We start from the raw sequence: 12965 nt of genomic DNA, 5'->3' as shown, positions 1-12965 counted from the left end.
TATTTTAAAATAACGTTCTGAGAATAGTGCCTATGCCTTCTCAACTGTAAAAGACCCTACCCTTTAAAAGGTTGAGAGCCCCGTGTTAGCGATATTTCAGAGACTGCATTTGTGGTTTGGGAAGAACAGGAGCACAAGGATGAGTGAAAAGCTGTGACAATGGAAAATTTAGTTAGGAGGCTAACTGTGATTAGATGAGGGGCATTGTGGAACGAACAGAAACACTAACAGTAGGAGTGGAGAAGAAAGCTATGCAGAGAAGTGGGAACACTGGGAGGGAGTTCGGAAACCAGGAGGCTCCAAGTCCTAAAGGGGGTAAATGTGATAAGAAGGGGAAAAAAAAGCTGGGCTGTGGACCTGGGAACTGGTGAGTGTAGGGTGGAGTAGGGTAGCGTGTAACTAAAAGAGAAGGACGGACCAAGTCCCCTGGTTGTTGTAGTCTTTATAAGGAGACTGTCTTTCCTCAGAGAAGAGGAAGGCACTTCAGATCTGCAAGCATGGAGGCAGAGTGGTTTTACTCATCTTGTAGAAAAGGACTCATTGCATAAAAAGATTATCGAGGGGGAAATTTGAAGTCAGAAGCCAACCACACGATGATGCTGGAGGCTCTCACAGGAGATGGTGGTGGGGAGGGGAGGAAGAAATTCAATAGAATGTGATGGCTGACTTTCTGTGTCAGTTGTGGTGCACAGTAATTGCTCATTATTTTTCTGGGTGCTTCTACTGGAGTGCTTTAGATGAGATTAATATTTAAATCAGTGGGTTTTAGCGAAGCAGATTGTTCTCTGCCATGATCTGGATGGGCTTTATCCCCCAATGCGTTGACAGGCTAGTCCTCAGTGTAGAAATTTTAAAGCACGGAGACCTTAGGAAATGGATCTGGGGTTGGGGAGGTGTCTCAAGAGGTTAAGCGCTTGCCATAAATCATGAGAACTTAAGTTCAGAAGCAAGCCATGCACTTCAGTGCACACCTATAATCCCTTCACTGCGGGGGGGAAAAAATGGGCTCCCTAGACAGCCAGTCTAGTTGAATTGGTAAGATCCAGGTTTAGAGACAGATTCTGTCTCAAAATACTAAGATGGAAAGTAATTGAAGAGGACGCTCGATATGAATCTCTGGCTTCCACAGGGGCGCGCACGCGCGCGCGCGCGCGCGCACACACACACACACACACACACACACACACACACACACACACACACGTGCATACACACACGCACATATGTTCACACAAAGAAGTAGATCCTGGCAGACGCCATTGAAACCATTGGCCTATGAAAGGACTGCATACTGCCAAGGGCCTCTGAGTTCCTGGGTGAGCTGACATAACTAATGGGCCCCTCTCTTTTCCCTCTAGCTTCCTGTCTTGCCCAATGTGATCTCTCACCATGGGTGAGTTCTCATATGAGTCTTTATCATGATACCATCTACCATGGGCTCCTCACAGAGGACTACACTGTACCTGCTCTCTTGGCCCCACAATTGTTTTGGGGTTGTTTTGTTTTGTTTTGTTTTTCCTCTGAACATGTCTTTGTGCTTTTTGCAACCTGGATAGGCTAAGGATTTGCCTTACTTTTAGGCTTTGCTTCTCTTTTAATTATCAATACTATCTTGTAGTTCTGTGTCTTTTTGCCTTTTCTAAGCGGTCAACAGAAACTAGGGACACTATGAGCCACTTTTGTGTCTCTCTGACCAAATTACTTGACAGAACCAGCTGGGAGCATCTTACTTCGCCTCAGGACTTCTGAGGAATCCTTGTCCACTGTGGTGGCGAAGGCAGGAAAGATCATGACGGTTCTGGTGACGGGAACATGAGACAGTAGCTTAGTCACAGAATATCAGACAGAAAACTAGCCAGCCAGACTGAGAATAGGGCTGGATAAGCTCCTCCTAGGCCCATGCGTGGTCCCCTGTTTCCTCCATCAGCTGCATCTCCTAAAGGCTCCACATGCTTTAAAAAACCATCCCACAAGCTGGGACTCAAACTGAGAGGCCTTGGGGGACATTTCAGATTCAAACCACAACACTGCATACCACACTGCAAACCCCACATGTATTCTTAGGTAGTTCTTCCTCCAAATATCCAGTTTTATCCATCACAAACTCCAGACTCCACAAAGCTTTAGGCTACAAACATAATTCAGTCAAGCTCTCTTGTCACTTTATAAGAAACATTGCCATCTTTCCAGTTTCAGGAGCACATTCTGATTTCTACCTGAGATTTCATCAGACTGGATTCAAAACTTTTTGTTTGTTTTTTTCAAGACAGGGTTCCTCTGTGTAGCTTTTGAGCCTGTCTTGAAACTCGCTCCATAGAAGAGGCTGGCTTTGAACTCACAAAGATCTGCCTGTCTCTGCCTTCCGAGTGCTGGGATTAAAGGTGTTCACCACCACTGCCCCGTTTGGATTTAAAATTTTTATTTTTAACTATGTGTATGCCTTTGTATCTTTGTATTTGTGTTTTGGGTATGTGCTCAAGTGTGCATTTGCCTAAAGAAGCCAGAAAGGGTACCAGATTCTGTGGTGCTGGAGTTAAGGCTGTGAACCTTTTGAGTGCTGGGAATCAAACTTGGGGTGTCTATAAGAACACTACATGCTCTGAACTACTGAGCCACCTCTCCAGGCCCCAGATGGGTTTTAGCATCTGTCCTCCTGCCAATATTCTGAACATGACAATTTAGGCAGTCTCAAAGCTCTCTTTCAGCTCCTTTCTTCTGAGTTTTTGCCAGAACTGCCCCCTTATTATCCATGCTTTCACTAGCATGTAATTTGAAGTTCTTCCAGATTCTCCCCACTCTGGAACACCAAATCTATCTCTACAGTTTACATATCTTCCATAATAGCACCTGATTTCTGGTGCCAATTTCTGTTTTGTTCATTTGGGTTGCTGAAGAAAAATACTTTAGACTGGATAATTTGTAATCAGCATAAATTTATTAGAGTTCAGAGAGCAGAAAAATTCAGAAGTAGTAATCAGAAAAAAAAACACAAGAAAACGTATTTTTATTTTATTTTATATTTTAGAAAGGAGTATTTAATGGAGAAAAGGTGATCATTGCACTAAAACTATATAAAATCTACTTTATATAGATAAGAATAGTTAACTGCACTGTACTGCTCAATAAGCTTTGCCAAATATATTCACTTTTGTGGTGGTATTGTGTTCCCCAAAATATTGTGCACTCTAATAAATTTATCTGGGGTCAGAGAACAGAACAGCCACTAGACAGACATAGGGGCCAGAAAATGATGGCACACACATCTTTAATCCTAGTATTCCAGAGGCAGAGATCCACCTGGATCTCTGTGAGTTCAAGGCCACACTGGAAACAGCTAGGCATGGTAACAAGAGCCTTTAATCCCAGAAAGTGATGGCAGAAAGCAGAGAGGTATTTAAGGCTTGAGGACCAGGAACTAGAGCCTCCTTAAGCTTTTAGGCTTTTGAGCAACAGTTTAGCTGAGATTCATTCTGAATGAGGACTGAGAAGCTTCTAGTCTGAGGAAACAGGATCAGCTGAGGAATTGGCAAGGTGAGGTAGCTGTGGCTTATTCTGTTTCTCTGATAATTCAGCGTTCACCCCAATACCTGGCTCTGGGTTTGATTTTGTTAATAAGACCTTTTAAGATTCATGCTACACGCTTTCACAGCCATCACCACAAGTCTGATAAAGGGGATTTCTTTTACCCACAAAAGGTTCATTTGGTGTTTGATCACTTCCTAACCTGCCAACAAGTAGGAAGACTCCAACTCTCTCTGAACATGAATTGTCTCTTACAGGTTATTATTTTTTTGAATAGAGAAGTGCTATATGTTTTCTTTTCCATCTGGCTTCTTTTAAGCACTGTAGTATTGAAGTTCATGTTGCTCAATCCACTAGTTAGTTCTCATCTTCCTATTGCTGATGATGTTCTGTTATTCTATCATATGGTGGTTCACCAAAATATTTTTATCCATGTACATGTTGTTAGATTTGGGATTATTTCCAGGCTGAGAATATTCTTGCCAACAGTTGTGTGCACATCTCCATGTTGGCACATGTATCATGTTTGTGTTTTCTGTGGGTAAAAATGAAGTTCCCGGATCATAGAGTCAGGTAAATATTTAATGTTAGAGGCAGTGTCAAACTGTTTCCCAAAGAGGGAAAGTGCTCTCTTTCTTTCTTGTCAACAGAAGGGGATTTTGCTTGTTCCAGACTCTCCCTCCTCAGTTCCATGATGTATGTCTTCATAACTTTAGATATTTTAGTGGACGTAGGGCAGTTTATTGACTTTATTTTAATCTGCTTGTCACTGGTGATTAACGATAAAAAAAAACAAACTCCAGAAATACATTTCAAGAAAAACAGACGAGTTAATTTTAATGCTTCTTCAGGACACAAAGAACCTAAAACATGGGGAATATTTTGGGGGAAAGGGCAGGTTTTACCATCTCATTTTAGAATTTATTACAGGACTAGAGTAATGAAGACAGAGTGGTATTGTGGTGTATCAATGAGCCAAAACAGTGTGTTTAGAGGCAGACTCATAAGCCCAATTGATTTTTGCTGAAGGACTAAACTAAAGTCAATGGGAAAAGCATAATTATTTCAATAAATGTTGCTAAAATAGACAGCCATAAGGAAAAAATAAACTTTAGAACTTGCATGATTCGATATACAAAATTTAATCCCAGTTAAATCACATTAAACAGAAATAACAAGACTACAGAACCTATAAAAGTTAGGGGGACATTTTTACAAACTTGGGAGAGACTGTTTTTTACACAGAACGTAAAATCATGATTTACAAAAGAAAAATTGATAAAAATCAATTTCATCCCAGACTTAAAGCTGGTATAGAGCTTGCCCAGCAAGTCCAGAACATTTGACATAGAAGAATTTTCAAAGATGAATCTCATTTTATAATTGCTAACATATTAGCAGTGGTTATTTAGGCATTTAAGAGATATGTGCATCTATTACATCCTATACATATTATATTTGCTCTTCATAATGGGCAGAAAGATAGATAAATGATAGATAGATAGATAGATAGATAGATAGATAGATAGATAGATAGATAACAAATGAGTGTTATACATAGGTAAGGGCTCATCTCTCCACTATCCAAATCTTCACTGTTCTTGTCCACAGTTGCTCCACAAATCTTTTTCAGATATGTTAGAGTGTACCTGCTTTTGATCAGTGTGTGTGTGTGTGTGTGTGTGTGTGTGTGTGTGGTGTGTATTCAGAATTGGCATTGATCCTCACTGCTCAAGATTCTTTTTTGTTGTTGTTGTTGTTGTTAGCCTTCCATCAATGAGACAGGTATCTGAGATAAACGACCTAAAAGGAAGCAGGCTTTTTATTGGATCCTGGTTTCAAAATTGTCAGTCCTTGCTCAATTGACTCCATTACTTTGGGGCCTGTGTTGAGGCAGAAAAACATCATGGTCAGTTGTGGTGGTATTGTGTTCCCCAAAATATTGTGTACTCTAATAAATTTATCTGGGGTCAGAGAACAGACAGCCACTAGATACAAAGGCTAGAAAATGGTGGCACTCACATCTTTAATCCTAGCATTCCAGAGATAGAAATCCCTCTGGATCTCTGTGAGTTCAAGGCCACATTAGAAATAGCCAAGCATAGTGACACACGCCTTTAATCCCAGGGAGTGGTGGTAGAAAGCAGAAAGATATATAAGGTGTGAGGACCAGAAACTAGAAGATTTGGGCTGGTTAAGCATTTAGGCTTTTGAGCAGTAATTCAGCTGAGACCCATTCTGGATGAGGACTCAGAGGCCTCCAGTCTGAGGAGACAAGACCAGCTGAGGATCCGGCGAGGTGAGATAGCTGTGGCTTGTTCTGTCTCTCTGATCTACCAGCATGGACCCCAATAACTGGCCTCGGGTTTGATTTTATTAATAAGAACTTTTAAGATTCCTGCTACAGTCAGTGGTGCATGGCTGAACAAAACTGTTTGCTTTACCACAGGCAGAAGAAAAGGAGAGACAGGAAAAGGGATGGGGTTCAGGCTCACATTCAAGGGCATATCCCCAACAACTGAATCTCCTTCACTAAGCCCACTTCTTAAAGGTTCCAACTTTTCCCAACAGCACCACAAGCTGGAGATCAAGACTTTATATGAACCCTTGGGGAACATGACTGCTCCAAGCTAAAGGACATCTTCTATTGAACAAGATTTCAGATATCCTCAGTCTAGTGCAGAGGTTTATTGTACCCACTCAATAGTATAAACGCAAGTGTTATAAAGCATGGGTAAATATAACCCCACTTATAAAATGATACTGTTGGCCACTATGTCTTTGACATCCTGCTAAGTTATCCTTAATATTGACTTAGATCTTAACTCAGAAGACTCTCAAATTGTAAAAATTCAATAACAACTTGAATGATGCATCACTGACAAAATTTCCAGATAATATCTAATTGTACGATCTTTAGTTCACACTTTATCATAATTAAAAAATTGATCAGCTTCCCATAGGCAGATTAGGTTTCCAATGGTGCTTACGTTTTAGAAATCTATTTTTAGAAATCTGGTTGGCTCATTTAGAAAATGAAAATGGATTTTAAAAAAAATAAACAAAAATCTCTTTTTGCATTTCTGTAAGGAGCAGAAAAGAAGAGAACATCCTGAGACAACATAGTTAGAAAGAAGTTGAGGTTCTTCTCCTAGTATTCCATATTCAGCCTTACCTTCAGAAATAATCACATTGTCCCTTTGTGGTGATTTGAATAATAATGGCCCCCACAGACTCATGTGTTTTGATGTTTGACCCATAGGGAGTGGCACTATTAGGAGGTGTGGCCTCATTGGAGTAGGTGTGGCCTTTTTAGAGGAAATATGTCACTGTGGAGGTGGGCTTTGAGGTCTTATATGCCCAAGCTACACCCAGTGTGAGACATAGTCTTCTTCTGCTGTCTGCAGAGTACTCTTAGTTCCTTCTCTAGCACTGTGTCTGCCTGCATGCTACATGTCCTGACATGATGGTAATGGACTAAACCTCTGAAACTAAGCCAGCCCCAATAAATGTTTTCCTTTATGAGTTGCCATGGTGGTGTGAGTCTTTCTCTGTCCCTTTAGCCAGCTCCAAAATCATGATACAGAGACTAATTATTAAAATGAAAGCTCGGCCGATGGCTTAGCTCTTATAAGTTAAATTAACCCATTTATATTAATTTACATGCTGCCACATGGCTCATGGTTTGTTGCCTCATCTTCGACATGTCATTCTTTCTATGTGTCTCCTTGTGACTCCACCCTTCTTCTTCCCAGCATCCTCTCTGCCCTGAAAGTCCTGCCTAACTCTTGGCCATTCAGCTTTTAATTTTTCCAATCACAGTGCCATATCTTTACGCAGTGTAATTGAATATCTTACAACATTGTGGTCATGGTGTCTCCTCACAGCAACAGAAACCCTAACTAAGACACCTTTCTTTCTCACTTGCTGGCACCAGGCAAAAAGAAAGCTTCTAGTTGTGGAAGCCAGCTAGATGAGAAAACATGTTGCCTTACCCCTCATTACTGACTTCAGCTCTGTAGCTAATAAGGAAACAGTAGTGTCAGAGCTTGGGATGCGATCAGATTACTTGAGGCTGGATCAGGCTGCCACCTGGATCCACTGGTCAAAGAGAAAAGACAGAAGCAACAAATTGCAGCAACAAAATATTATCATAGTAGCATGAACAGTGTATGCACTGCATACTTGTCAAGCCCTAGAAAGGCAACTCAATGCCTGGGGAGTGTCTGAAAGGATTCTCCATGGAGGTGACATTTAGCTGGAGCCTTTGAAAGATGAGCCAATATTTGCCATGCAGAAATCAATTCAGTCTAAGTAGTAATAAATGGAGCTTAAAGAGGCAAACAGCCAAGCTGTTTATCTATGTCATGTATCCCTGCAATCACACATTCCCATCCATCTTCCTTGCCACTGGCATCCTGTATGTCTCAGACACAACCCAGCAGCCATTTCCTCTCTCCCCCTCCACAGCCCCTGCCAGTCTATCACCAAATTCTGATAAACTTTTCTCTGCATTTTTTCCTCAGGAGTCCACCCCATTACCATATCCTAAAAAGAAAGAAAGGAAGAAAGGAGGAAGAGAGGGGAGAGGGAGGGAAGTGCAGGTGTCTATGAAGGGTGTCCTCTAAAGACACAGGAAACTCTGGGAATATCGAGATCATATTAATACAACCTTAACTCTTAGGAAGCCTGTAATTTATTTGAGAGTGAAAACCTTGAAATGGTTATAAAGCAATGGTATGAGGTACGTTCAGGTTATAGTTTGTAGATGGAAGTTAATGACCTATATATATCAGATCACAACTGGGTGAAGTTAACTGTAATAGACTAGCTGGTAAAAGTCTCCCTTAAAGTATGAGACCTGAGAGCAAATAATTGTTCTGAAGCATTACATTTGAAAATTTTTCACTGAATAGAAATTGTGTATCATGCATGCCAACTAGTTAATCCTTATCCACATTTTCCAGGACTCAATTCAAAGGCCGCGGTTTCTGAGGAGTATCTCAAACCCCTTTCCCCCGCTCCCACCCCCATCTGTTTTCTCATTGCTCTTATATGTACCTTACTCTGGCATTTCACTTTTGTGTTAGCACACCATGACATTATAAGTACCCATTCCATTTCTTGCCTCCCCTACTATGACCCCAAACATAGAGGCCTTGAGGATTTTTTGTTTGTTTGTTTGTTTGTTTTTACACAGGTAGCACCTAGGACTATGGCTGAGAATTAAGGAGGCATGCAAAAATATTTGCCAATAGAATTTCTCCATGACTTATACAATTCTACTGAGAATTCTGGAGAATACAGATTAACTGATTCTAAAATACCCTGGTCACTTCCAATGCTGTCTCTGCTTTAAGGAGAGTATACAAGGATGAAATTATAGTTCTTGAGTTTTCTACTCCATGACTAACACAATCACAAAGAGATACCCAGCTGAACTGATAATGAAAAACATGGATAGCCTGACACTCAAACGTGATTTTTATATTTTATAAAGGTGTGCTAACAAAGGAGAGCACAGAGGCATGTTTCCTGGCCAACCTAGAGAGCAGAAGGCACTGACCACCACACGTCAACTGACTTAACTGGTCCTGACAGTGCACAAGCCCTTAATAAGGTTTCTAGCCTGCCTGATGCACATGCAGTTTTAAAAGCCCTATGTCCTCGAGGACCATTAGGAGGAAAATTCACCCACCACAAGATCTGTGTTTGTCGACTAGACCTATTGGCTGATTGACACGGGCCATGCCAAGACTGGCTGCTGACCTGACGGATGCGGCAGGTGGAGTTGTGAGAATGTTTCAATAAAGGCAGGAAAATATAAAAAAGGAACATATAACAGTAAGATACATTTAATAAGTGACTGACTTGTGTTCTGAGAGGTGACTGTACAACATCAGCAGTGAGAACTAGAGATTCAGACAACCTGTTGGGAATCTCAAGCTCCAGAGTGGAGGGAGGGAGGGAGACATTGGGGGGGGTCTCCCACCTAGAGGTTCAGCTGGGAACTCGGCCTCACTCCTCTCATTCCAGACCCTGCCCAAAGAAAGCCTGCCAAGTACCAGCTCCTTCCCTGGAGCTCTTCAAGACCCGCCTACAGGGTATTTAAGGTCGGATCCATAGACTTTCCAGGTGGTTTCTCCTCTTCCCCAATATCACCCAGGGATGCTTGGCTCATTAAATCTGGACTTCTCATTTGGTTAGATTTGGCTTATTGCATCGGCAGACTTACCCACTGCTGGGGGATTTCTCATAATACTTAGCACAGCCTACGCAAGAGACCAGACTCCAGCCAGGATTCTCGACCTAGACAGGTCCTGACTTTAGCCGCTGTAGTCATTGACAGCCTCTGCCTCCCACAGTGCAAGGACATTGGGGACCTGAAAAGAAATGACTAACAGAGATGGCTGGGGAGGAAGTTTGAGATATTTTTGTGGTGAGGAACATTTTATTTTGTATGTGCCTGTTTTGCGCCGAAATCACCCTAGTACCTCTGAGCATTTCATTATTCAGCCTCTATTTCCATTTACCGAAGAGTTGTTGAGGTCTAATGCAGTCCCTTGGCGTTTGGCTTTGAAATATTCATGGGCCTTTAGCAGTTTCTATCATGCTCACCCTTTCCCCCGTTAGGGAGGAAACAGAGGCGAGGCACCAACATAGCAGTGTTTATTTCTAGCTAGCTGAATACTCGTCCCCCATGGAGCATGTCTACTCACCTCGACCTGAACAAAGGAACTGTACAAAGGGAGAGGCCTGAGTAAAGAGATTTCACCATCTTTTCTCAGTTTTTATTCCCCTGCTCCCTTAGATGAGAGTCTAAACGCTAAATAGGACAATGAGAAATTGCTCTGTGGAGGGACTTGGGGAAGGGCAGCTACTGAGATTGTAGCATTCACTACGCTCACACTTTTCAAAACAGCACCTTCTCATTGCTACCTTTGGGACCCGATTCCACCTGCAGACTGCTCTCATGGTTCTTTGCTCTGTGTGATCCAGCTTTCCCTTCTCAATCATGTAGTAATAACAATCTCATAGCAACACATCAGACCCTGAGCACGTCTAAAGATAAGCTCATGGGTAATTGGGTTCTAATTCACTAAAATGAAAACTGTGTGTGTGTGTGTGTGTGTGTGTGTGTGTGTGTGTGTATAAACCCATAGTAAATCCCTCATATAAAATAGTACAGTACCTTCATATTATCTATGCACATATCTGCTACTTACAAAGTCAAATACAGTGTAAATTCTATGTAAATATTTATATACCATGCTGTTTAGGAAACAACAAGAATTGAATGAATATCTATAATTGAGATTTTCTTTTCTTTTTTATGATTTATTTATTTTTATTTTATGTGCATTAGTATTTTGCCTGCATGTATTTCTGTGTAAAGGTGTAGGATCCCCTGGAACTGGAGATACAGACAGTTGTGAACTGCCATGTGGGTGCTGGGAATTGAACCTGGGTCCTCTGGAAGAAGAGCAGCCAGTGCTCTTAACTGATGAGCCATCTCTCAGCCCCCCAAATTGTCTTTTCTAAATATTTTTGCTCTGAGGTTATTTGAATTCACAGATATGAAACCCATGCATATGGAGGACCAACTTCTACTTAGCAACTTTCACTATCATGATTTATTCACTGTGGATCTCTGCCAAGAGTAGTCTGTTTCTCCAATAACTCCATTTTCTGAGTACCTACTATGGGCCAGATACCATAATACATTTCTGAAACTAACATAACCATCTGTAAAAAAATGAAGAAAAGCTGAAAGAAATCAAATCAGCTTATTTCTTTTTTTTTTAAATAAATACATGGATGTAGCTTCATTTGAGGTGATGACTAACACTTTTTTGTGAATAGAAAAAGCAAAAGGTGGCAGAAGTACAGTAAGTGATTTAGTTGAAAGATAAAATGTGGAATTCTGCAAATCTTATTTCTGGAACACTCAAAGTTATAACTCCTGAGAAATAAAGGAATAAGATTAATTCAGTGCCTACTGCTCATTGTGTCCTACACATTATTTTATCTAATCTCCTTGACAATCATTTTTAAAGGGCACACAGTTTTCAGATGGTGGAGCTAAGAATTCAAATGCCTTAAGAAACTGTGCAAGGTCCTACATGATGGCAAAGGAATCTCATCTCCTTACCTGAGTTTTATTATTTCATGTGTTCCTTTTATGGAGAAGGTCAACCGCTCTTCTGAGTAAAAATGTCTTCAATAATTTTTGGAGCTTCATGTGTCTGTATATTTTCTAAAGCAAACCAATTACTCTTTTTGAATCTCATTTCTCCATCCACAAAACATAGATAATTCTAATATTCTACTTACAAAGTTAAATAATAAACATGGAAATGTTTTGTAAATTATAAGATATCATTTAAATGTGGGTGTAAAGTGAATTGGTTTCATGCTTTTATATTAGCATAATCAAACATTTATAGTTTAAGGAATAGGTACAAATTTATTAAGGCAAAAACCTCTCTGATTCCAAAGCCCAACTTCTTTCCCTCTTTTGACTATCATACTGAAGGGAGTTTGAAAGCTCTCAACTTTAATATTGTTTTAAAGAACCAATGAACAAAGCAAGGTGGTGGTGGCACACACCTTTAATCCCAGCACTCGGAGGCAGAGCCAGGCGGATCTCTATGAATTTGAAGCCAGCCTGGGCTACAGAGTGAGATCCATGACAGGCTCCAAAGCTACACAGAGAAACCCTGTCTATAATAAATAAATAAACAAATAAAATAGAAAATAAAAAAACCCAACGAACAAAATATTTGTTTTTTTCTCATTTTTGGTTAGTCCAGAAACAGGTTTCACTCTAACATTTCCATACAAATATATTTTTGACTGATGAATCTATTTATTCTATTGTATCTTCAATGCCAGAGATTCTCTCTTCCATCTCTTGCATTCTGTTGGTTATACTTGCATCTGAAATTCCCAATCTTTTACTCAAATTTTCTATTTCTAGCATTCCCTCTGTTTGTGTCTTCTTCATTTTTTCTATTTCCCTTTTCAGGTCTTGGACTATTTCCTTCATTTGTTTCATTGCTTTTTCATGATTTTCTTTCAGTACTTTATTGTTTTCTTTCAGGACTTTATTGTTTTCTTCTAATTTGTTTACCCTTTCCTCTAGTTGTTTATAGCATTCTTCTCATTTTTTTTTTTTTGTCTTTTCCCCTACACAAGCCTCTACCTTCCTCATGATGTTATTCATAAGGCTGTTTTCTTCTGCTTCTTCCAATTTTTGATGTTCAGGTCTAGATGTTGGAGGCGAGCTAGGTTTGGTGATGCTGTATTGCTTTTCATTTTGTTGTATGTACTTCTGCCTTGACGTCTGCCCATCTCCTTGTGGTTCGTTCTTGGTCTTATCAGCGCACTTGGTTCAGACAGAGCTGACAGATTCAGGAAGTCTCTCTCTCTTGTCCAGATGG

The sequence above is a fragment of the Peromyscus maniculatus genome, chromosome 12 (genome assembly GCF_049852395.1).
Source record: "Peromyscus maniculatus bairdii isolate BWxNUB_F1_BW_parent chromosome 12, HU_Pman_BW_mat_3.1, whole genome shotgun sequence".
Classification (NCBI taxonomy): domain Eukaryota; kingdom Metazoa; phylum Chordata; class Mammalia; order Rodentia; family Cricetidae; genus Peromyscus; species Peromyscus maniculatus.
The sequence above is the reverse complement of the archived record's forward strand: the minus strand, read 5'-3'. Positions refer to the sequence as shown.